General features: G+C 45.7%; 1 long non-coding RNA gene across 7 annotated transcripts in view; it reads right to left on the bottom strand.

The window, feature by feature from the left end:
• Window positions 1-25545, bottom strand: part of LOC121490987 — a 138019-nt gene that overhangs the window by 76369 nt on the left and 36105 nt on the right. For 5 of the 7 annotated variants that reach the window (XR_005987820.1, XR_005987821.1, XR_005987816.1 and 2 more), the window contains one exon: window positions 22895-23535. This is a non-coding gene — a long non-coding RNA (uncharacterized LOC121490987). Of the gene's footprint in view, window positions 1-7495; window positions 7624-22894; window positions 23536-25545 lie in introns of those variants that run through there. The other 2 variants (XR_005987818.1, XR_005987817.1) reach the window with 2 other exon arrangements.

The raw sequence follows: 25545 nt of genomic DNA, 5'->3' as shown, positions 1-25545 counted from the left end.
AACTGGAAGAGAAAGAGAGGGAAGTGGGGGCACAGTAGAAACAAGGAGGTGAGGGGTGGGGAGGCACAGAAAAGAGGGTGGGAGAGAGGGAGAATGGGGCACAAAGAGAAGGAGAGATCCTTGCCCTGCACATCTTCTGCCCCCTGACGTGGCTGTGCTGATATCCCAGCACTAATTGCTTCAATTAATAATACTGCTCTATAAAATTTCAGCAGCTGAGAGCAAGTGCAAGGAAAGATGACATAATGCATTAATAATGCAGGCAGCCAATGGAGCTGGGCTCCTGGGGAGCTCCATTAAGGAGCCACTGCTGTAGTCCTCCTCCTTGTACCAGCTAACACTCCAGGAGAGGCAGTGAGTGTCCTTGGGCCTCGGCAGACTGCTGGAGCTTCTGGGCTTCAGAGCTGGGGCCACAGGAGCAGCGCCAATGGACAGGAGGCTGGGGCTGCTTTAGCCTTCTCATAAACTCTGGAAAGCACTCCTCCCCCATTCTTTGATCTGGACAACTGATGCTTTCTCAATCTTATGTAAGTGCTGCACACATTTTCAAGATTGCTGCTCTAAATCACCCACAACTGCCCCTTCTCAACCCGTTCAGTTTAGCAGCCCTTCCCCACCTCCACCAATGGCTGAAGTTCCTGGGGCAGCTCTCCTGATTGTTTGTTATCTCATTCTCATCTTTCTCTCTGCATCTAGATCTCTGCCTTTTTATCTCTTTGTCCCTGGATTCCTAAGACCTCTTAGGGAAGTAATCCTCTGTTTCAGGACAAAGAACCTGTCATCCTAAACATGTTCAGCTGGTTTCTTTATAATCAGCATCACCCAAAGCCCTTTGAAAGTGTCTGCATGTGCACACAGTCTGTCCCCAAACTGTGCCCAGGCCAAGGGCTGAGTGTGGAGCCGGGAACAAATGAGCCAGCAGATGACCAGATCCGAAAACTGTAGCTCAATACATGGTTTTATACCTGTGCAAAGTTAGCTCTTTTCCCACTTGCCTGCAATAACCAGTCCTGGGCCATCCCAAACAAACCCTCTATGTCAGAGCTTCTCATTCTCTGGCTTCTCTAAGAAGCTGCTTCAGAGTGTTGCAGAATCCCTGCAATAATCTTTATACATATGTGCATTTCCCTGATAAAAATGTCTACAACATTCTCCTATTCTCTAATGGGTCCTGAATCCCATGAACCTCAAGAATCCCAAAGCATAGTTCTAAACTCCTTGGGGAATCAGGCCCTTAGATGGGCCTTTAGATAAGGGAGGTATTTATTTATTTTCTCATTTATTTATTTATGAAGGTTTTATTTATTTATTTGACAGAGATATAGAGAGAGAGCAGCAGGCAGAGGGAGAAGAAGAAACAGGTTCCCTGTGGAGCAGGAAGCCCAATGCAGGGCTCTATCCCAGGACCCTGGAATCATGATCTGAGCTGAAGGCAGACGCTTAACTGACTGAGTCACCCAGGTGCCCCAATAACAGAGGTATTTAGATGGATGGATCTTTCATTCCATCTTGCATCTATGGCTCTAGATAAGGCCTCTGGAACATCTCACTTGGATTGCTATAGTCAAAGTTGATGTCAAAAAGGCCAAGGGCTAGAAGTAAAGAAGGCAAAAAGAGGCCCAATATTCATCTAAGACTCAAGTGAGAAGGAAAACTCATGCTTCAAGTCTTGGCATGGAAGCATAGCCTGTTGCCTCTCTTTCACAGTAGGGTTGAAGTTTGTGTTGGCAACTCAAAGTGTTCTCCAGAACAGGCTTCCTTTCCAAGGAAGAAAGGTAGGAGACAAACATGTGTTGGGCACTTTTTATGTGCAAGGTTCTGTCCCAAACAGTCTGGTGTGATCCTGATCACATTCCAGGAAAGCAGATCCTCCAGTCCCACTTCAGTGAGGAAGAAACTGAGATTCCAAGAGGTTAAGAAACTTGAGTAGTGGAGTCAAGATGTAAACCCAGGCCTTTTTGCCATTCAAGTCTAGCACATTCTATTATATATAGCTCTTGGGGGGCATTTTCTGGGAACCAGCCTGGCTAATTTTCACCTCCATGTCCCCATTTCTCACTGCCTGTTCTCCAGGTGTGTAAATCCTACCTTCTTTTTTTTTTTTTTTTAATTATTTATATATCAGAGAGAGAGAAAGAGAGAGAGTGCATGCTTGGATGGTGGCAGAGGGGCAGAGAGTGAGGGAAAGAGAATCGCAAGCAGACTCCAGGTCACTGAGTGTTAGCCTGAGGTGGGACTCGATCTCACAACCCTGAGAGAACAACCTGAGTCAAAACCAAGAGTTGGATGCCTAACCAACTGTGCCACCCAGGCATCCCAAGTCCTACCCTCTTAAAAGAGACTTTAAGTCCTATTTCCACCATCAAGCTTTTTCTAGATTGTTTTGACACAGAGTGACCTCTTTGTATGGGATGAATGGTTTGAGTAGATGATTACAAAGGGTGGGCTGCAGTGGACATGTTGATTTTTAGTCAACAACCATTTTCCCACTTATTCATGTCTAACATCCTGATTTCTATGGGATATTTACTCCTTTTTCACGCAGTGGATAGTGACCCATCTTAGCCTCAGGAGGGAGTTGCAGTTGGTCTAAGCCAGTCACAGAAATCCTACTCCCTCACCAGTGGTCAGCCTGGAAAGGGGCACGTGACCCAGTTCTGGATGGTGAGATGATGAGAGAGATTGCTGGGAAGCTTCTAGGAAAGAGACATGGAACAAGAACAGTATCTCACTCTCTGGCGGGATATTTCCATGCCTTTAACATACAGTATTTGTACTGTTTGTCTGACACATATCACATCAATTGTCTTGTCATCTCTATTGTGTTGTTCTTATGTTGTTATTTAATTTTTTCTGTGTCATATCTTGTCTGTGTAGACTATACCAGCTCTTCCAGCCCACATAGATGTTCTCTGAATTCTTATAGAGCTTTCACATAGCAGCCAAATCTGTCATCCATTCACTCCAGAAATATTTATCGAGCCCCTATTATGTGCCAGATTCTGGATAAGAGCTGAGGATACAGTAGGGAACAAGACATGGTCTCCATCCCTAGCGATCTTATAGTCTGTTATGGACTGAATGTACCCCCCCCCCCAAAAAAAATCCATATATTGAAATCCTAACCCCTAATGTGTTGGCATTTAGAGGTGGGGCCTTTGGGAGGTAATTACGTCATGAGAGTGTAGCCCTCTCAAATGGAATTAGTGCCCTTATAAAAGGACCCTAGCCACTATGTGAGGACACAGTGAGAAGACTGCCACCTATGAACCAGTTAACAGGTCCTCAACAGACACTGAATCTGCTAGTACTTTGATCTTGAATCTTCTAGACTCTAGAACTATGAGAAATAAATATTTGTTGTTTTAAACCACCTCATCTATGGTATTTTAGTTCTAGCAGCCTGGATGGGCTAAGACAGTTTTATCGGGCACCTTAGATGTTAATAAGATAACCTCAGGAATAAATCTAGAATGACAGTTGGGAAGATGACTGGAGTTACCCAGAGCTATGCTGTGGTACAGTAGGGGCACTCGCACTAGCCTGGAGGTAGGTAAGACAACTCAGAGAAACTGAGGTCTGAAGGATCCAGGGATCAAATTGGGTAAAAAATAAATGGGGAAATACATTCCAGGCTATGAAAACAGTAAAACCTGTCCTCTCTTCTCCATCCTGACTCCCATTGACCTGATGCAGGCCCCCATCACTTTTCACATGGACTACTGTTATTGCTTCCTAACTGGGTTCCCAGCCTGCAGCTGTGTTCCTCTCAAGTACATCTTCCTCCCAGCCGTGAGAGTTAGCTGTTAAGAACCCTTTAGTGGCCTCTACCAAGACAAGGCTGATTTTCTTAATTTCCTTCATAAGGCTCTGCATGATCTGACCTCTTTTAGCCTGTCTATCTTCATTTTCTGCCTTTCCCTAATTCTGAGAACTTCCTAGCTGTAGTTTTCAATCATACCAGACCACCAGAGTTTCCTATGCCATTCTCTGTGCCTATAGCATTCTTCCAACCTTCCTTTGGGTGCCTGCCCTCACTTATTTAGGCGTTGTATCACCTGGATTGGGCTCAGTGGCTCTCCTCTGTATTTCCACAGCACCCTCTGCATATCAAAATTGTCTACTAACATGTGTCCCCTCAACTAGAACTGAGGGTTCTCAGTCTAGGAACCATGTCTCAGCTATCTCTATACCTTTTAGAACTTAGCGAAGCCTGGCAAAGCATTTTCTCAGGAAACATTTACTAAACTCCACTTTAGCACTTACTGTATTACCACACAACGTAGCACTGATCATATTATATTCCACTTGACTGTATTGTAATCCATCAATTGTTTCATTTGTACTAATTTTGACTCTATATCTAGATTTCAAGGTCCTGGAGGCCAGACCTTGTCTTATATTTCTCAGCAGTACTCACAGAACCTAACCCAGGTAATCACAAAATAAGCATTCAAAAAGTGCTAAATTAATGAAGGGATGAATGTATAATTGGACAGAGTTAAATAAATAGTTAAGTATTTTTCCTTCTACTTCTCCAGTTGGGAAATTACACATGAATCCTTGTCTTATTGCCAGCATCCTTGCAGGAAGGCCTCAGGAGGAAAGGCTTCCTAGACAAGTGAATGTCCATGGGGAATTCCCTGAGTCTCTACCTTCCCAGCAGTGCCCTGACACCTTTACTGCCAAAGCTGGCTTCACCCATCCTGGCCAAAGGGACTAAGGAGGGGAGATCTCGAAGTTTCCGAGCACACAAGGCCCTGAGCTTTCCTGACGGGAGCCCTACCACTCCCTCCTCCCTGACTGCACCGCTTGGTGGCCAAGTAACTCTTACAGATTAAGGCCCAGAAGGTCAACCCTTCTCTTCTCCTGGCATGGTGACTTCCTCTGGCCAGGAGACTGGATGTGCTCCTGCTAATAATGGTCTGGAAGTGCTCTCCCTTGCTGGTCCAGACTCCCAGGAAGTCTTGAGAGAGGCAATCATCTGGAGAAGTTGGGAAACACTGAGCAGGCCTATGCGTGAGGTAGTCCAGATGACAGTCAGCAAGTTGTGCTGAGGATTCTCTAAGTGGGCTGTTATAGCCCAGACCCCAAGACACAAGCTGAGAAAAGGAACAAAGGAAGCAAGCACTGAGTCCCCTGTGATGTGTCTCCTTAAAAATTGATCATCCAGGCCTATTTGCCAGGTGGGAGTGAGGCTTTGCCTGCCCCCAAACTTACATCCAGTATTTGAATGTCAGCCAACTCTGAGAGTGACTTGGACTGTTCCTATCTCTGAGCTTTCAACTGTTACAGAGAACAGGATTGGCTATGTAACTTGTGGGGCCTAGTGCAAAATGAAACTGTGGGGTTCCTTGTTTGAAAGTATTGAGAATTTCAAGATGGTGATAAGAAAGCATTAAACCCAGCATATATAATATCCATCTATGCACTAGGATGTGTGTGACTGTATGACTGCCCCTGTGAAGCCGGCCTTGCAAATGGGTTACTTGAGAAAAGTGTGAGTGGGCTTTAGCCAGGAGGATCTGTACCAGCAACTCCTCTCGTTAACCTACTAATCTCGGGTCTTGAAGGCAGGGACTTTATATTCCTTGGGTGTCCTCCCTGGGACCCAGAGGTGCTCACCACTGACTAGGTGAGAGTTGGCCATGGGGTAGAGACTGCCTTCCTGTGTGTAGTGTGGATCTAGAATGAGGGAGGCTCCAGGACCTGGAGCCTAGGTTGGAGGTTACAAGGTCGAGAAACCTCAAGGTGGCTATTAGTCCCAGTGCTTTTCAATTTAAATTAAGGCAGTTTAACTTAATTATATTCTAAAGGGGCTCCCTCACTACCAAGAAAGAGGGAGCTCATTACCCCCTTAGTAAGAGTCTACAAAATCTTTGGCAAATGAGCCATCAGAGGAGGTGGTTCAGAGCCAATATAGAAATTTTAAAAGTACTTGAACATCAGGGCTTTATTTAAATGTAAAAAATAGTCTAACTTGAATAGAAGGACTCAATCTTGCAAAAATGAAAAATTTTCCCTAAATAAATCTGTTAATTTAATGTGAGCCCAATCAAACATCAACAGGATAATCTTTTTTTAAACTTGGCAAAAAAAGGGATACCTGGGTGGCTCAGGGGTTGAATGTCTGGTTTCGGCTCAGGGCGTGATCCTGGGGTCCTGGGATCGAGTCCCGCATCAAGCTCTCTGCGAGGAACCTGCTTCTCCCTCTGCCTAGGTCTCTGCTCCTCTCTCTGTATCTCTCAAGAATTTAAAAAAAAAAAAAAATCTTATTAAATAAACTTGGCAAAAATGGTACTAAGATTGATTTGGAAAATAAACATGGGAGTAGAATCAGGAAAATTTTTTAAAAAATTAAAATAAGAGGACAGGACCTCAGACATTAAAATACATTTTTAAGAGCACATTAAGGGGCCCCTAGGCCCCTTTTCAGCTCAAGCAGGTCCAGTGGATGTTCCTCTCTGCTCCTGTAGCCCTGGCTGCCAAATCCTGGGCCAAGCCTTGAAGGCTGTTCCTCAGATCCCAGGCCACTCAGGGTGCTCTGCTTAGGGGCTGGTCAGGCACAACAGGAAGGTAGTGGAGTTGCCCACTGCCCATTGCCTCCGGGTTGCATACACACAGGTGGCTTTAACTTCTTGAGGGGACTTGTTGCAAAACCCTCCTCTTGCAGATTAGACTCATAAAGCGTTCCTAGTGCCTGCCCTCACTTGTCACTCTTAAGAGTAGGCGAGTCATCGGGCCAAGAAAGGTCTTAAACAGGAAGGCAGCCTACTAGCTCCTCTCAGTTATCAGGGGTGGTATATGCACACAGAACTGTCCAGAACCCTAGTATGGCATTGCTTCTTTCTACTGGTTATTACCTGGGTCCTTGTGCTTTGTCTTCCTTGAGTGTTTCCACCAATATTCAAAGCATTAATTAAAGGATAAGGAAAAATTAAGATCAACACTTGGTTTAGAAGAAAGCTGAACTGACTGAAAATTGGGTGTGATGTTTCTCTGGGTGTTGGGGGCTTGCCCTCCTTCATCACTCTCCCCAGCTCCCCTTCATTCCCAGGGATAACTGAGAGTGGAGGACTATTCCAGAAAGCAGGGGGATCCAGACATGTGGACATTTTTAATCCCTCCCAGAGCATTCTTGGTAGCCCTGGGCTCTGTTCCCACAGGGACACTTGCTTCTCTGTGAATTTGCTTTGGGGGCAGATGGTTTGGAGTGAGCGAAAAAAAATCCCATGGCAGCAGTTTTTCCCCTTCCGGAAACCATTGTTTGTTTTTGCCAAACACTGGGCATTCAAAGCAAGTTACCTTTTGTCTAAGCAGGGAGCATGGATCTTATGAGGCCAGAACTGGATTTTTCTTTTCTTTTTTAAAAATATTTTATTTATTTGACAGACAGAGCTCAAGCACAAGCAGGGGGAGTGGGAGAGGGAGAAGCAGGTTCCCCACAGAGCAGGGAGTCCTGTGTGGGACTTGATCCCAGGACCCAGGGGATCATGACCTGAGCCAAAGGCAGACACTTAATGGACCGAGCCACCCAGGTGCTCCAGCGGTTGATTTCTAATCTTCCTCTGCATCTGACTCAGGATTAGTGGTCCTTTTCCTGAATAGAGTCATTGCAGAGGTCTGGGAGAGAAAAAGCAAATTTGTCAGGAGCCTGAACGGGGTCTGGTGTGTTGACATTCACTGGCTGAGACTTAGATCAGCTGTCACTGCAGACAGACCTGTTTCTTATTTTAATACTGCGGCATAAACTGAGAAGCTGCAAGTACAGCTTCCAGCAGGAGCTGGAGCTCAGGGCACATCGGGTTCTTAAAAGGTCCTTAGAACAGTCTTGCAGAGGCCAGCTTCCTGGGGGCACGACAGGCTGAGGGCCTGGGGCCCAGCACCTCACCCCTCCTCCCATTCTGTCTGCTGCATTGCGCCACCGATTCAGTGAAGACATCATCCTCACCCCCTTCAGAGAGCTGCTTGCTGCTCTGCTCTGACAATTAGACTGGCTGCCGCAGAGAAGTGCTCATCCTCACCGACATATGGCTTTTTAAAGTGATAAATTGCATTTGCAAATTTCTTATTAGCTCTGCTGTCAGGAGGGAGCTCCTGCCATGTTAGGTTGCAGAGGCTGATGCATAACTTCCCGGCCATTAATTACCATGCCAAGGGCTAAAGAGACTCAGAGGCTAGTGGGTGGAGGCCCTCATTCCCTCTTCTCTCTCCTCCCTCCCATGGGAGGTCAGGGGAGCTGGTCTTGGTGTTCAGCTATCTTAGGTCTGACTCGACAGTAGGCTCTGCTCTTTGGGCTCCTGATCTTGGTAGGTAGGGTACAGGATGCCCAGACACCATCTGGGTTGGTTTGGGCTGGGTTCTCCCTTAGGACCTCCAGGATCTGGCAGCTTGGAATCTGCACAGCATCTCTTTTAGAGCTGTATACACAAGGCAGAGCCTGGACTGTGTCCCAGAAAGGTGTTCTGGGGCTCTCCCTCGGGGTTCAAGGCCACTGATTTCTCCTCCTACTTCCTCCCCTCACTCCAGACAGCTGAAGAGTCTCCTCCCCTAAAGGTGACATCATGTCTCCTGCTCAGATCTTCTCTTGGTGACTGTCCAAGGAACTGCATATTCAGGATGTTCAACCCCTGCTTTCTATGGGCTCAGGCTTCCACTTTACATGAGGAATTGCATAAAACACATTGATTGGGGAGCGAAATGAGAGAAGGAACATTTCAATTTTTTTTTTTTTTTTTAATCTATTGGCCCACTAGTAACCATTTGGGTAGAGTCTCTAAATCTTCTGAGAATCAGACAAAACATATTCTCATCCCCAGGAAAACACACATACTTACACTTGCGCATTCAGTTTCAGGGCCTTCCCAGACCCTCAGCAGCCCATTAATAACCCATATTTTATAAGTGCCCTTCCCAAGTACCTCAGAGCTGCTGATCCCTGGGAAGGGACCATATCAGCAGCCTCCTGCAACAGGAAGTGAATTAGCCTTCTCCTAGAACAACAGCAGAGATGGCTCCCCAGGGCAACCCTGGGCACCCTTTGGTGAAGGCCACTACATGCAATTGTTTCATTTCTTGGGTTATATTAGACAGGGTGAGTCTGAGAAATGGGCTCAGGACAGCAATGATTCTGGTAAGATCTGTATTAACTCTTTCTGAGAAACCAGTTCTGCGGCTGGGAGGCTCATATAGTAACATTTTTTTTGTCCTGGTGTGCTCCTACTAAGAAAAGAGATGGGGGGGGGGGAGGAGGCAGAGACTGGTAGAAAAGGGGAAGATTCTGAAATGGGTGTGGGGGAGGGTGTGTGTGTGTGTGTATGTGTATATATAGAGAGAGGCAGAGGGAAGGGAGGGGAAGAGTGCAGAATTTCCCATTATTTAGCTTTAGGATGCTTGAGATGGATATTGGATGGATTTGCCTTCTTCACACACATGGCCTCAAATTCTGCATTGTCTTGAGCTCTGATTGGCAATAATGCTCTGCTCTGTGAAATTTTAAAAAACACACTACTTTCTTGTTACCTCTCAAAAGGCTGGGCTTGGGATGCCTGGATGTCTCAGCGGTTACGCTCTGCTTTTGGCTGAGGGCCTGATCCTGGAGTTCAGGGATCCAGTCCCACATCCAGCTCCCTGCATGGAGCCTGCTTCTCCCTCTGCCTATGTCTTTGTCTCTCTCATGAATAAATAAATAAAATCTTTAAAAAAAAAAAAAAAAGGCTGGGCTTTAGGAAATGCCCAAAGGAGGGTAGAAAGGTGAAAAAGGTCCTCTAAGCGAGGAAGGTGGCTACCAAATCATTCTCCAGGGTCTTCAGTTGTTACCATGACTCCCTGAGGGAAGCAAGAAGGCAAAGGTGTTGTAATAAAACCGGACCCAGCCAGGGTTTCTTGGAGGGATGGAAGGCACTGATAAGCAGCCCAACAAGAATTGCTTCCTCCTCTGCACTTGGGATAGGAAGTCCAGATCCCAATATAGCCTCTGGCCTGTAGCTGGTCAAGGCCTATACTCACCTTCCCCTTCCCGCTTCCTTTAGGTTGGTGCAGGCATGAGCTGGACTCTTACTCCTACCCTTCTTAGCATCTGCCTGCTTTCTTAAGAATCCTTTTAGGATGGCACAGCTTGGGATCTGGCCCCACTGGTTTGACCTGCTCACAATCCCCTTTGGGTGTGCCCAGGCCCCAGCAGGTTGGCTCATATCCAAGGAGGCCACTCATTGGGCTCCAGCTCTACACCACAACTTATCCAGTTTGACCTGCTGGATCTTCATGATCCAGAAACCGGGGCATGACAAGCCATCCTACCAGCATCCCATTTGCTCCTCCCTGACTCTTAGGACGAACACCAATTTGGCCACTGAGGTGGGAAAACATATGTTGAAAGGACCCAAGACTATGTGAACTGGGGAGACTACTCAGGGTGACTAGGTTCCTCTGAGGACTATTGGGCCTGGAATTAAATAGGTCTTCTGCATAACCAAAGGCCAAGAAAGGGTAATGAAGCAGAGGGGTCATTCCAGAGAAAGGACACTGTTGGCTGCTAAGAGGATGATATTCTGCAACGACTCATGGGTGAAGGGAAAGAAACCCATCCCTGAAAATTATCTCCAAACTGTCTGTCCTGTACGGCCGTGGCATTTTAGCTTTTCCAGCTCTGGGATACAAAGTGGGCTCTGCACTTTGGGCTCCTGATCCTGGAAGGGAGGGCACAGGATACTTCATACCATGCCTCTCACTCACTTAATCCCCACTGGAATGTTAGGCTGAGTCCAAAGTTAGGGGTCTTTCCCTTGGTCTTGGCCAGGAGCAGCATCAGTGGCCCAAGAATGTTGGAAGCAAGGGATATGTTTTTCTAGGAAGTTAACTTACTTTCAGGAAAGGATTTGAAATGCAGGAAATTGAAAAAGCTCCTAACTCTGTGTCCTGAGACCCCTGCACCCCTACAACCCAGAGGTCCATGGAGAAGGGAGAAAACAACTAACTAAAACAGCTTCCCCACTCCTCCCCACATCTTTCTTTCCCATTTATGTGTTTGATTTTTGTCACAGCACCTATCACAATTTTGCATTTTTTGGTGTATTTGTGTCCTAGATAGTGTCTTTTTCTACTACTCCCTCTTCCTTTACTCCATGAGAGTAGGCCTTTGTCCATGCCCATTTTCTCAGTGCCTAGGAGAGTGTGTGGCTCCCAGTAAAGGTGTGCTATTTGTTAATAGGGTGGAATGGTTAGGATGTGGAGAGGAGGCCTGACCCAAAAGGCCATCAAGGTAGGAGTAAAAGGGACATTTGCCACTATCCTTTTCATTACCCTTCAAAGGTAGGTGGCTAGGTAGGTAAAGTCCAAGTTTGTCATCCTGACAATCCATCTTCCTAGGCTCATTTCCTGCCAGCTTCCCACCTCCCACCCCAGTAAGCCTCCAATGCTTCAGCTTCTCTAAACTGCTAAGTGTCCTCACATTCCAAAGTTCCTTCCATGTATTCTTTTGCATATGTGCCTACCTGGAATGCCTTTTGTCTATGCTGGTTAGGAACTATGATACCTACTTCTTACAGTGACTATGAAGTTTAAGGGTTGTAGTATAGAACAAGTTCCTAGCTCATGCTTTGCCCAAAACTGAGTCCTCACTAAATATTGCTAGCATCCTTCTCCTTCCTCTCTGTCTGAGGAATGTATCATCAGCACAGGCAGCCCCTCTTCTGAGATGCCTCAGGCCACAGTGCTTTGTTCTTCCCAGTTAGAGGACTGTTAGGGGGTCTGTGTCTCCAAGCTGATCCACAGACTGATCCCCAGGGCTATAATAGTAGGTGCTAAATGTATGTTCCTGAATAACTGGAACTGAGGGCCTGTGAGGCAATGCGTTGCTCATCTTTCCAGAGCCAGAGCATGCACACTCATTGATATTGCTGAGCAGGAAGTTTGGGATCTGTGCTCTGCTGGGCTGGGAAGCCTGGGGTGGGGCCTCAGTCACCCTCTTGCAGCCTAATCAGCCATTTGGTCCACCCAGCCCTGAAATCAGAATCCACATCCCAAGCACCAGAGCCACATCCAATTTTCCATCAATAAAATATTCAGCTGCTCCACAGCCACGATCTGCTCTGTGTTGGGAGGGCCCTGCCCTCTCAGTGCGTGGATCCTACTCTTCCTGGCACACATTGTCCCTTAATCCCTGGATCAGCCCTTCATTATCCTAGCTCTGTGCATTTACTAATGCTCTCTACCCCCATCACCCCAAAATCAGAACTGCTCTTCCTCCTCTTTATCCAACTCCAATCCACCCTTCCCCAAGGCCCACCAGCTCTGTGAAGTCTTCATTGGAAGTGATTTTTGCCTGCCTTAAATCCCAGACGTGCATCTAAACAGCAAACCCACATTTCACAATCCCAGACGGATGGGATTAGTTCTTGAGTGGATTCATCCTAGTTCATATGAGATAAAGACCCTTGACTCAAAATGATGATTTACTGCTGCTGTGGATTCCCTTCCACAGATTGGGGTTGGGGTACTTAGTTGAAAGCAGGGATGGGAATTTCCAATGAAAACCCATGGGAGCTTTCAGGGACCTCCACCTGACATGGAACCCTAAAGTTTCCCTACTTCAACCAAGGCTTATTCTCTGGTCTTGTCCTTATTCTAGGATATGTGCTGCTGAAATGAGCACATGGTCTTGTCCTTATTCTAGACCAATTACTCTGTATAGGGTGAAGGACAGAGTGCTCTCTGGCCACAATATGTTGTTTCTGGGTGCACGATGACTGCTGTTTAATGTGGTGAGTTTGGGATGTTGTGAGCTGAAAAGAGTGCACTAACTAGCAGATTCTGGGAAGAAAGGGCATAGGTGTGGAGACCCACAGCCAACCTTGTATAATCAGAGCAGTTGGGTCCTGCTTTATGCATCTTGAAATTAGGTGTAAATAAGATATTTGAAGTCAACTCTAATTTTTATAACAATACTCAGATGATTTAGATCAAATGTTTCTTATAAGGGGATAAGGGTTGGTCTATTGCCTGCAGAATGGGCATAAGATTTGGATTTGGAGTCAGGCAGATGGGGCTTGAACTGGGTTCTGTCCTTGTTTGGCCAGACCTTTACCTTCCTGGGCATGCATATATACATATATGCATTTTGAGTGTATGTGTGAGTGTGAGTGTATGTATGTGTGCAATATGTTTAGCTCTATACACACAACACTTTTTTTTTGAGGATTTTAAAAAAGATTTTATTTATTTGAGAGAGAGAGAGAGAGAGAGAGCACACAAGCAGGGGGAATGGCAGGCAGAGGGAGATGGAGAAGCAGGCTCCCCAAATAGCAGGCAGCTGATGTGGGGCTCAATGCAAGGCTCTATCCCAGGACTTGGGGATTATGACCTGAGCCAAAGGTGGATGCTCATATTGACTGAGCCACCCATGCACCCCTTTGGAGCATTCTTTATGTGCTAAGCACTATGTCAAGCATTTTATTTTCAATGCCCCATTTAGCCCTTATAACAGCTCTGGGAAGAGTCATGCAAGAGTCAGGGAAGAGGAAGAAGGACAGGGAGATATGTATATATAATATAGAAATATAGGTATACTTCTAAATCTATGTAAAAAGAGGAAAAGAAAACAAATGGCAAAATGTTAACACTTGGTAAATCTGATTTACCAAAAGTGAAAGATTTATAGGTTTTTCTGTACGATCCTTTCAACTTTTTTGTTTGAAAATTTCCCAGTAAAAATTGAGACTTGAGCAAACAGGTTTAAAAGAGAGGGCAAGTAACTCACCATTAAGCACATTTATTAAATGGCAGATCCAGGATTCAATGTATGTCACATTAACTAAGGAGAGATAGCTGTTTAAAGGAACCTAAAGCTGAACACTTCGTATTTAGTTTATTATTATTTATTATTTTATTTATTTAAAGAAAGAGTGTGCATGTGCAAGTAGGGGATGGGGGTAGAGGGAGAGGGAGAGAATCCTAAGCAGACTCTGTGCTGAGCATGGAACCTGATGTGGGTTCAATCCTACAACCCTAAGATCATGACCAGAGCCAAAATAAAGTCAGATGCCAGGCCGACTGAGCCACCCAGGCACCCCTGAACACTTTTATAATATACAAGTATCTCCAGCAAATGTATTTCTTCATGATTCCACTTTTAATCACTGGGGTAGTTAGTTCCATATAGTCCCAGGATCTAAAGCAGCTTCTTCATTCTTGTGCAAGAAGGACTCTTGTAGTTGAGTTGTTGTTGAAAGCTGCTTTTCCTTTGGCTATAGTGAAGTCAAAACAGTTCCCTGTCCCAACCTCCAGGTTCCTAGGAGACAAGGCTCAATGTCCTTGTAGAAGCTGGGAACCCTTTTTGGCTCCATGGTTTCCATGATGCAAACAAAGCCCAGGTTTACTCATTGGAGGGACAAAGCTGGTGAGAAAAGAGCCTTTAGTAAATGTGCCAGTGGGCCACCATCAGGGTCACCTGAGGTGCTTATTTAAAATGCTCTGCCTCCTGAGGCTGGGGCCTGGGAACCTTCATTTTAACTAGTACCCCAGGTAATGCTGCAGCACACCAAGGTCTGAGAATCCACAACCTAGCTTAAAATCCAGGCCTCTATAGCTGGCATTCAAGGCTTGCAAAGCTTGGCTTCTCTTACTCCCCAGCATAACCTTCCCCTCTAGCCAGGCTAGAGGGGTCCCCTAACCTGCCCTCCAGCCTGGGCTCTTTGCTGTCTCACCCTTCCCTGGAATCTTTTCTTTCTCCCCCCAATCCTTATGATGCCAACTGAGCCTCAAGAATGAATTCAAGTCTCACCTATTCCCTGGAATCTTTCTAATCACCCCAGCCCATGTCCCAGGAGTTGCTCCCTTTCTGTCTTCACTCAATGTTAAATTGGTGGCACTTGATGTAATAAGTTATGACACACTATCTATTATGATTTTTCACTTGCATTTTTTTTTTCACTTGCTTTGGTTGAGTTCATGTCATTCTCTTGACCACCTGTGAAATTCCTGAGAGCAGAGTTCACATCTTTTTCTCTTGCATCCTTTTTAGTACCAAGGATAAAGTTAAAGTCCTGGGTAGGTCATTAGAACCAGGTTGCTAATAACCGAATTGAGGGAGAGATGAGAGAAGAACAGCATAAAGACAGGGTGGAGTGGACAAGAGGGAGAGGATTAGTTATGGCCATGGTAGTCATTGTGCAGGGCACAGGATCTTTTGATTGGATCTGGGATTCCAGGCTCTGTGGATGGGTGTTGTTAGGATGACCATCCTTCCCTCCCCCATAAGTATTTGCATTTGGGGCTGGGCTGCTTTGGGGTCTCTGCCTCCTCATGACAATTTGCATCCACAAATTTACATAGAAGTGAAGGAGCTTCCTGAGAGGGGAGACAGGGCCTTGCCATATTCCCTATTTGTTGTTCAAAGTCAGGTATGGTGAGCCTGGGGCTGTAGGTATGGGCAGTGGAGCCAGGCTATTGGGTAGTATGGCTCTCCCTGAGATAGTGTTTGGATTTCTCCCTGAGGCTTTCAGTAATAACCCTTTGATGACTTTTTGGTGGCCTGCCCTGCATTCTTCCAATGATATCTGCCCAGCTATGCTTGAGGCAGTTAGAAACCAGTAAGCAGTGTCATGGGGGGGGGGGGGGGACACGACACATCATGGATATTTTGTCATAAAGGTAAATGACACCTCCCTTGTTGGCCCAGGAAGGTGAAGCCTGATACATACATGCTGTTCCCAGATCCCCTTACATTGCCCCCTCTGCCTAGAATGCCCTCTCCCCAGGTCACTGCTTAATAAATTCCTCAGGGGGACCTGGCTAGAGACCCAAGGTGGAATTAGATTCTGTTTGGAGGCCTCTGTGAACACCTCTACCTCCCAAGTAAAATGGGACCATGACTACCTCCCAGGGTGGCAAAGAGAAAAGATCATATTCAGGCTAAACAAAGGGCTTGAAATTGCTTCTTTACTTCTCCTCACGTCTCCTCACATTTCACTGAATAAAAGCTGGCAATTCTGGGTACCCCCCACCTCAGAGCACCTTGATTAGCGGGTCCCCTAGATGGTGTTGAGTGGTTGCATACTGCACAGAAGGACAGCTTAGAGCCCTGTGGTATGCTTCTGAGCCATGAGTTGCCTTTCCCCACCCAGACAAAGGATGTACTCAACCACGGGACAAAAAAACAAGGCAGCAGATGGAAGAAGAGCCACAAAGATAGCAGTCCTTGGAGGATCAAGAAAAGGTCAGTGACCCTGTGAAACATAAACACAGTTTGGATGAGGAGAGCCAGGAACCACAGAGCGGGCTCCTAATGGAGGGAAAATGAAAAGAGAAAAATCAGTGATGCAGGAAGCTTCTCCTCACTCACATCCTTCAAATGGCTGCGGGGGGTGGGGTGGGGGTGGGGAGAAGTGTGTGGGGGGGGGGAAACAAGCTGGAGCTGGGAATATATTAGCTGCCTGATCGTGTTACCCAGGGAGTTGTGGAGTTCCAGTGCCCAGAGGCCTCTCAGGAGATGGTAGATAATTATGGATGGGTCTCTGGTTTAATACAGCTCTGCCACAGGGTAAGGGATGGAATATATGACCCCTTCAAGGTCCCCTTATCTGTACCAGAGCAGGTTACTGCAAAACAAAGACAATTCAGGAGGCTGTCACATAATCATTTGTGTTGCATGCTTCCTTCAGAGATTTTTTGAGAAATCTCCTGATGAAAGTTCTAAGTGCTCAAAACCAGAATGAATTCAGGGATTTCGTTACCCCCACTCCAAATCCCTGACCTGTCTTTTATTTAAAATAATAAAACTCCAATCTCCTGAAATCCTTAATACAGAGGTTTTACAGTCAACTGAACAAGATCTTTAGCTTTCATTAGAAATGTCTGCATTTCTCTTTGGTTTTAAGGGAGGTGGGGTACATTGGAATATTAATGCGGAGCATTTACATGAGGCACTTAATTTGAAAAGAATGTGAGAATTAATGCTTGAGTTTAATCGCGGAGCCTGAATCATCACAGATAGATTTTTACCCTCTTTTCCTTAATCAATTTCACCCTAATTAATTCTTCTGTGGCTAAGTCTTGTTACATTAGATAGTCTGCTGATTATTTCCACAATCAAGAGACTGTATATTCATGCATTTTTAATAAGGAACGACTGCATCCTTTTTCATAAGTGATCCTGCTGGTTGGCAGTTGCAGCCGCTAAAATAATTATAGAGCAGATTACTTACTTTTAAAGCATTGTTTGCTGTCATATTCATCCTAGGTGACAATTTGGAAGAGCTCCGAGGCTGCTGTAATCGGGCAGAGGAGCAGGGTATTTAGTGTGGCAATTTTCAATGTCAAGTGCTGTTTATGCATAGGTCAATGCCTTTAAAAAAATAATAAACACAGGAGTAATTTGGTCCTGCTGGCTGATGAAGCCATGTGCTATAGACTCAAAGGCCATTCTGTGCTTAGTTTAAAACCCTGGCTTGTAGAAGAACTTACTTCTGAAGGCTGCCCAGCACCTTCTGCCTTCAACTATGACTGGTCCAGATATGGTCATTGGTGTCTGATTATTACTTATACGATGGGGTGCTCTCATATCAGACCCTGATACCGCTGCAACCTTCAAGAGGGCTTGAAGCAGGGGATGTAGTAATTCCAAAGCCTCAGCTGTTTTTTGGTTAGCAAAGAAAGAAGGAAAACCTACCTACAGGAAAAGACTGATTTTGTTTTGGGAAAAACACTAGGCTTTTTGGTTATGCAGAGGAAAACTCAAGAGCTGATTCTAGAATGGACATATTGAGACAAGGGGAAATAAATGGCTGTGCATACTAATATGGAAGGCTGTCTTTCCAGTGGGCAAAGCTACTACTCACTGCAGAAGTTCTTCTAGTGTTCACTTGGTGGAGTTTTCCCTTCTCTCTTAGGGAAAACAAAGAGTTGGGGCCTGGACTCCAGGTAGGGGAGTTAGGCCAAGGGCCATCCTGTCTGTGAATTAGGTTAGCTCTGCAGTCAGAGCATGTCTGAAGGCTGTGGAAGGAGAAGGCAAGCAGGGCACGCAGGCCATGAGGCAGTGGGCTCCAGGAGAGTCTATAGGCAGCTTCCAACTTAACAGTTTTTATTCTATAATTGTAACTCTCTTTTGCCAACCCCAAGCTTTTAGCAGTTTTGTTAACCCTACAGCCTTAGGAAAATAAGCTATAGCCACACTTGCAACTTAGTAGGACGAAGGAGTGTGATCTTCCCTTAGACTCCCTCCCCTACAGTCTGTTCAAGGAAGCATGGTGGTCCTGGAGCCCATGTGAGGTGCCACAGATCGGCCCTGGGGAAGGAAGAGACTCATGACGATCCATGCGAAGAAAGAGACTCAAGTTAAGGTCTTGCTCAGGTGGACAGGTGTAGGAGAACGAAACAAACATCCTTCACCATATACTAGAGAGAGAGAGACCTTCAGAAGGAGAAACTACAGTGTGCAAATTAGACGGGCCTGGGTTGTTGGCTAGCAGCCATCTGGGTTGCCCTTAATATACACTGCAGTTGGCCAGAGTCTCAGAGGTTGTCCTGCCCTCCCTACTCTCCACACCAGCTGTTCAGGGAAACAGCCAAACTGTAGCAGCCTCCAGCTCATTTCCCAGGAACATCACTGCCAGCTGCTCTGCAGAGCCCTGAGCCAATAACTGGAGGTGGCACTAAACCTTAGGTCACTGCTCCCACCCCTGGTGCAGATGAGGAAACTGAGCAGTTTTGGGGCACTTACTGTCTATAGTGAAATGATAGAAAGAGGTGTCCTTAGACTATTGAAGTCGTGGAGGAAACTGGAAGGACAAGACCTGAACAGGTATTTGACAACACAGTATATAAATGGCAAGCTGGCTGGGTGTCTTGAGGCAGCCCTCCAACCTCTGTTACACTGAGTGGGAACTTAGGCTTAGAGAAGTAATGTGACTTGTTCAAGGTCACTCTATTGATAAGGAACAGGTTCAGGGTCTCAGGTAACCCAGCTCCCAATTTAATGCTCCTTTTGGACAGCCCAATCCTCAGGTGAATTTCTTTTTAGCTAGAGACAGGGTGGGGGCTGGCTCTCATCCCTTCAGGGTATGCATGTCTAAAACACAGTTAATCTTCATGGATATTTCTAAGACCCGTTTTCAGCTTTGTCTGAGATCTGTATCCCTGAAGTAAGATAAATGGTATTTACTGGAAGGTCAGCTGCTGGGGATATTGGGTTCAAGGAGCTAAGGAAGTAAATCACTTGGTGAGTGAACTTAGAAAGGCCAAGATGTTAAACTCCAAGCCAACCAGGATTTAATTTATTTGTTACTGAGGTCAATGCCATTTTTACTGCACACTAATAAAAGTCTGAGCTCTGTTGCCAAGATTCAAGAAAAATCTTAGTTGTCATTTTCCCCTCTACTAGAAAGAAAATGGAGACTGTGTCAAATCTGGGAAGCCTGGAAGAAAGAGAATAAAGAGAAAATACAAAACATTTCTCCCCTCTTCTTGTGTGCACTCTCTGTTGCCAGGACAAATAGAGACATCTCATCTTTTTCATCAATGTCTGCTCTAGGAACAGAGATCCATCCCTGGGGCCAGCTTCCTTCCTTGGATAGCCAGTGCTTTGGGCCAGAAGGTGGGCAGCTCAGTGTTCTGGCAGATGTAGAGCTCAATACAGGAGGCTTCCCGTATGTCTAGAGCCTTGACTTCCCTATCCTCACTCATCTTAGCCATCTCTTGCCCATCCTCCTTTCATAGAAAAACCACTACCAGCTCCACATGTGCTCAGTTCACTTTAGTAAGTCATTAAAAAAGCTTTTCTCCTCCTGGAATTTCCTCTCTAGTTCTCACTGTACTTGCCTGAGATTACACATTGTGTGCCCTAAGACCATACTTTATAGGCTATTCCTATGCTCCATTAAAGAACTGACAAAGCTCACAGACTGGTGAAAAATAGCCAAAATAATATGAATAACAGCAATAAACCTAACCATCTATTGAACAGCGACTATTTTTGGGCAAGGGGCTTCACACAGCTTCATTACCTCACAGATTCCTCATCGCTACCCTGGAGCCCTGCAAGGTAACTTTTATTATCCTCATTTTGTAGATGAGGAAAGATATAGAAAGGATGAGTAGTTTGAACACCTTGCCCAAATAAGATTAACAGTAGACAAACACATTGTGTTAGCCAACCTGGAGAAAAGACATGTGGATGGCAGAGGCAATGGGGCAGACTCTTCAGCACTACCTCTGGGGAGCAGCCTCAATTCACAAACATCCTGGACTGGCAAGCAACCACTGTAGCCTTCTGTGGGGTCACTACTTGGGATCACTTTGTCCCTTGCTCTGGCTCCTTATTTACCATGCAGTCTTTTGACCATAGCTCACTTCCCTGTACAGTGTGCCTGCCGGGAAAAGGTGTGCAGGGCCGCACAAGCAGGAGGATCCCAATCTGTTGGGCAGTTGTTACTCAGGACTATGCCCACTTGGCTGGTCTCTTGTCTTGGAATGCCTTCCTTGCCGCCTCACCTTGGCTCTGTGGAGATGGCTTCACCTTGGCTAAGTGGCCCCCTGCTCCTCATATTCCCCACATCTAACCCTAAGTTTCTTTCATGATGTCTATCATTCTCTGCTATTAATTATTTACATCGATTTTTTTAAATGCATACTTTATTTTTTTAGAGCAGCTTTGGGTTCCTAGAAAAATGGAGCAGACTGTACAGAGTTCTCCCATAAGCCCTCCTCCTCCCCCAACCTCTTCCATGCACTACCACCAACCAAGGTCCACAGTTTACGCAAGTTGTTCCTTTTTGTTGTACATTCTATGGATTTGGATAGAAGTATAATGACATGTTAGCCATAATTATGGCATCATGCAGAGTTTCACTGCCCCCCAATCCTCTGTGCTCTGTCTATTCAGCCCTCTCTCCCCACTAACTCCTGGAAACCATTGATCTTTTTGCCGTTTTCATAGCTTTGCCTTTCCCACAATGTCAGGTAGTTGGACTCACACAGTATGGAGCCCTTTCAGATTGGCTTCTTTTACTTAATAATATACATTTAAATTTCCTTCACATTTTCCATGGTTTAACAGCTCATTTCTTTTTACTGCTGAATAATATCCCACTGTATGGATGTACCACAGTTTATCTCTATCCATTTACCTGCTGAAGGACAACTTGGTTGCTTCCAAGTTTGGGCAGTTATGAATGAGGCTCTGATTACTGCTCTGATTACTATAAACATCTGTGTACAGGTTTTTATGTGAACATAAATTTTCAACTCCTCTGAGCAAATATCAAAGAGCACAATTGCTGGGTTGTATGGTAAGAATATGTTTAGTTTTGTAAGAAACTGCCAAACTGTCTTCCAAAGTGGCTGCACCATTTTGCATTCCCAGAAGCAATGAATGAAAATTTCTATTGCCTCACATCCTTGCCAACATTTAGTGTTGTCATATTTTGGATTCTGGCCATTCTAACAGGTATGCAGTATAATTTTCGTTGTTTTAATTTGCAATTCCCTAATGACACACTGTGTGGGGCATTTTCTCATATTCTTACTTGCCATCTGTATTTTCTGTGGTGAGGTATCTCTCTGTTTAGATCTTATGCCCAGTTTTTAAGTTGTTTGTTTTCTTATTGTTGGGTTTTCAGAGTTCTTTGTGTATTTTGCTTAACATTCCTTTTCAGATAGATCTTTTATATTTTCTCCACTCTGTGGCTTGTCTTTTCTCTTGAAAGATGTTTACTTTTTATCTTCCCAATGAGAATGCATACTCAGACTGGAGATTGTGTTTTATTTATAGCTATCTGGCACATGGTAGGCATTCATTAAATATTAGGAAGAGACAGAGACAGAGAGAATTAGCATTCTGGTCTATATATCAGTATTTTATTACTTTGGTTGATGTTAGTCTGTTCCTAAAAGACAAATCCACCCTCACTCAGCCTGTTGACCACATTGAGTTTGGGAGCCTGATGGGGGACAGCCCCAGACCTTGAAAAATTTATCAAGGTATGCTATGGCCTTGGGAATCCTCTTGGGAATTAGCTGGCACCTCTCTCTTGCTATGCATCTTCTTCCCGATTGTATTTCCTGTAAGTGATGGTGAGTTTTTGAAACTGAGACCCTCTCCCAAGTATTTTGCCTTTTACAAAGGGGTGTGAAGTCATGTCCAGCTTTGGCAGTCCTGTGTCAGCACCCGTGGTACTGCCCTGAGGAGACTACTAGCCACTGGCACTACTCTGTGGACCATTTGCATGCAGTTCACTTGGTGCCAGCCACTCAGCTTTCCCAGCTTCTGCCCTTTCTCCTCAGCAGCCTCTGAGCTCCAATGGCCTGTGAGAGTTGATCTGGGTCTGGAATTTGTTACTCTAACACTCTCCCAGAAGTAGGTGTCAGTTATTACTGTTAATCCCCCAGGGACCCTTGTTCTCTTTGCAGCTGGGAGAAAGGGTGGTTAGATGCAACGAGATGAGTATGGTGGTAACATTCTTGATAATGGCTAATTTCTTGAGCAGTTACCATCCGCCAAGCCCCATGCTAAGCACATTACATATATGATCTCACTTAATCCTCACAAAGTTCTGCAAGGCAGTTATCTTATTACTGTTAGCCCTGTCTTTCAGATGACCAAACTGACTCAGAGAGGGTAAGTACATTTGTCAGAGTCAGAAAATAAACGGCAGGGCCAGGATTCAAACTCAGGACTCCATGTCATGCTTTTGACCATCACAATAGCCCTCCATTCTCCTGCCCTCCACAAAATATTATTTATCTCTTTTTTACAACTCTTCTTTACAAAATTGGCCCTTGGGCAGCCCGGGTGGCTCAGCGGTTTAGCGCCTGCCTTCAGCCCAGGGCCTGATCCTGGAGACCAGGGATCAAGCCCCACATTGGGCTCCCTGCATGAAGCCTGTTTCTCCCTCTGCCTGTGTCTCTGCCTCTCTCTCTCTGTCATGAACAAATAAATTTTTAAAAATAAATAAATAAATAAATAAATAAATAAATAAATAAAAGCTTAAAAAACAAACAAACAAAATTGGCCCTTAGTATCTGTGATTCAGGCTGCCCTGCCTGCACCCTTGCATTTTCCCCAGGGCCACTCACCTCCTGGCAATCTTTCCAGGGGCTGGTGCTCCCAGCCCTCTTCTTCCTCCAAAGGAAACCTGTGGCTTTGAGGCAAAGGTGCCCCAGCCTCATGCTTCAGTCCTCCAGTCCTCCGAGACTCTTATTAGCAGTATCTTCCCATAAACCATTCAAGGAGACTTTGTGGGTTCCAAAATAGAGTCATTTTAATGGTTTATTGCTTCATAAACACTGTTCTGCAAGGACGCTGCAGGCCCGTGTTGATTGAAACAGTCAGTTCCTGTATTTTCGGGTTCGGATTTACCTTTCCCGGCTGCGGGTACTTCCTTATTCCGGGCAGGCTGACCTTTGGAGGAGCTTGGAGGTGGGGTGGGGAGAAGGTTGATGTGCTAGGTTGGCTGAATGCCCCTCCTGCTTTCCCAGGCCTACGTGATGAAGAGCCAGTGAAACATTCTTCCTCTCTCCTTCAGTCTGAGCAAGCAGGTTTATCTGAGGGGAAGAAAGTCTGAGGGAAGTGGGAGAACGGACAGGGAGACCTACAGAGTCTGCAAGTCTCCATCCTGACAGCCCTAGGGTGGAGCGTCACCCAGGATAGCAGCAATGGGAAACCGTATGCATTATCTTGTCTAATACTCACAGTTTCTAGTATCTTGTCCCTGCGATGAGGAAGTGGAGCCCAGACATGGACTACCCTGGGTTTTTATGCAGCTAACAAGTGACTATATCAGGCAGGTCCCAGTAGGGAGTAGGATCTGCTGAATATGTTTCAAATGAAGGGCTGCATTTAGAGAGGTGAGGCAGGATTCAAGGATAAGCAAAAGCTGGTGAGGAACCTAGAGAGGAGCAACAGCAGGAAGCTCTGATTACCCGCAAGCCTAAAAGATCAAGGAGTGGAAAGAGTGAGACCAGAGATGGGTGAGAGAACTGAACCCATGGGGGCGGACCTAGAGTCACAGAGGAACCACCGCCACCGCCAAGCAAGAGGCAACAGGGGAGAAACACCTTGGCTTTTCTTCTTTCCTGCTTTCCCATCTTTTCCATGCCTCCCATCGGCTGAACCCAGCTAAAACCCAGGTGATGCAGTCTAAAGAGGTCAGTCACGTGGGCACAGAGCAGGATAGAAAGAGAGGGGACAGGTTGGTGGGCAAGGGGCACAAATGAACCACAACCAGCATAGAGGTAGAGCTAGATTTTGAGCCATGGGTTTTTTTTTTTTAAGATTTATTTATTTATTACTTATGAGAGAGAGAGAGAGAGAGGCAGACACACACAGAGAGAGGGAGGGGGGCAGAGACACAGGAGGAGGGAGCAGTCTCCATGCTGGAAGCCCGACACGGGACTCGATCCCAGGACTCCAGGATCGCGCCCTGGGCCAAAGGCAGGCCCCAAACCGCCAAGCCACCCAGGGATCCCCTGAGCCATGGGTTTTTAAGAGTGCTTATCCCTTGCCGAGGTTCTTTTTAGCTGAGATGACTTTCCATCATGCAGCACCCTTGACGTCTGACACAAGCTCACTCAGAGACTAAGGCTCTGGTGCGGCTCATCTATTTATTAATTTGAATGATCATTTCCTCACTTCTTTCCTCCTCCTTGTTCCTGTAGGAACCTCTCCCAGGGAATGAAATTGCCTGGACCCAGGCTTCTGGCCAATTGGATCCCACCACTGGTTCTGTTTCATTTCATTTTGTTTGCTTTCTTTCTCTCTTCCTTCCCTTCCCTTCCCTTTCCTTCCTTCCTTCCTTCCTTCCTCCTCTTCTTTCTTTCTTTCTTTCTTTCTTTCTTTCTTTCTTTCCTTTCTTTCTTTCTTCTTCTCCTTCTTTTCTCTCTTTCTTTTGAAGGAGGGGAGTGCTGTGATTATTTGGCCTAGTAATTGTCCCTAGAGAAATCTTCAATTTTTTACCAGGCATCTCCCCTCCCCATCCTCTACCTCTACCAGTTCAGTGTTCCTACCTAAGCCTTTTGCATTATTCTCTACAGATGGTGCTGCCCTTAGCAGCCTTTGGTAGCATTACCAACACCCTGTCACCATTTTTCTGGGCAGAGACTGAGTGCTCTGATCAACCAGACCAGAAAGAAGCTCAGGCTGTATTGATTCTCTGATGGCACCCAGATCTAGCATGAGCTGTGACTAAGCCACGAAGGATGATTGACTGCAAAGTGTTGGAAGGTTGAAAGGTGGCCTCTGTGATATATCAGGGAACCACCTTGAGAGATGGAGGGATGGGGAAGAGTTTATCTTCCAATGTGTCTAAGGGGTACCAGCAAGGTATTGGATAGAAACGTGGGAACTTCTGGAAGGGTCACCATATAGCCTGTCAAACTGTATTTTCCATCCACATACTTTCATCCAGGTTCATCTACTTGTTTTTCCCCTGCAGCTATGAGACTGGCTAAAGGTGGGGTCTGGGCTCAGGATGGTCAAAAGTTTCCTTCACAACACCGTTCCTTGGGGTAGTGGAACTTCTGGGCATTCCAGTCAGACTTGAATTCCTGACTTCT

The sequence above is a fragment of the Vulpes lagopus genome, chromosome 5 (genome assembly GCF_018345385.1).
Source record: "Vulpes lagopus strain Blue_001 chromosome 5, ASM1834538v1, whole genome shotgun sequence".
In the NCBI taxonomy this organism is placed as follows: domain Eukaryota; kingdom Metazoa; phylum Chordata; class Mammalia; order Carnivora; family Canidae; genus Vulpes; species Vulpes lagopus.
This window is presented reverse-complemented; position numbering and strand designations above follow the sequence as displayed.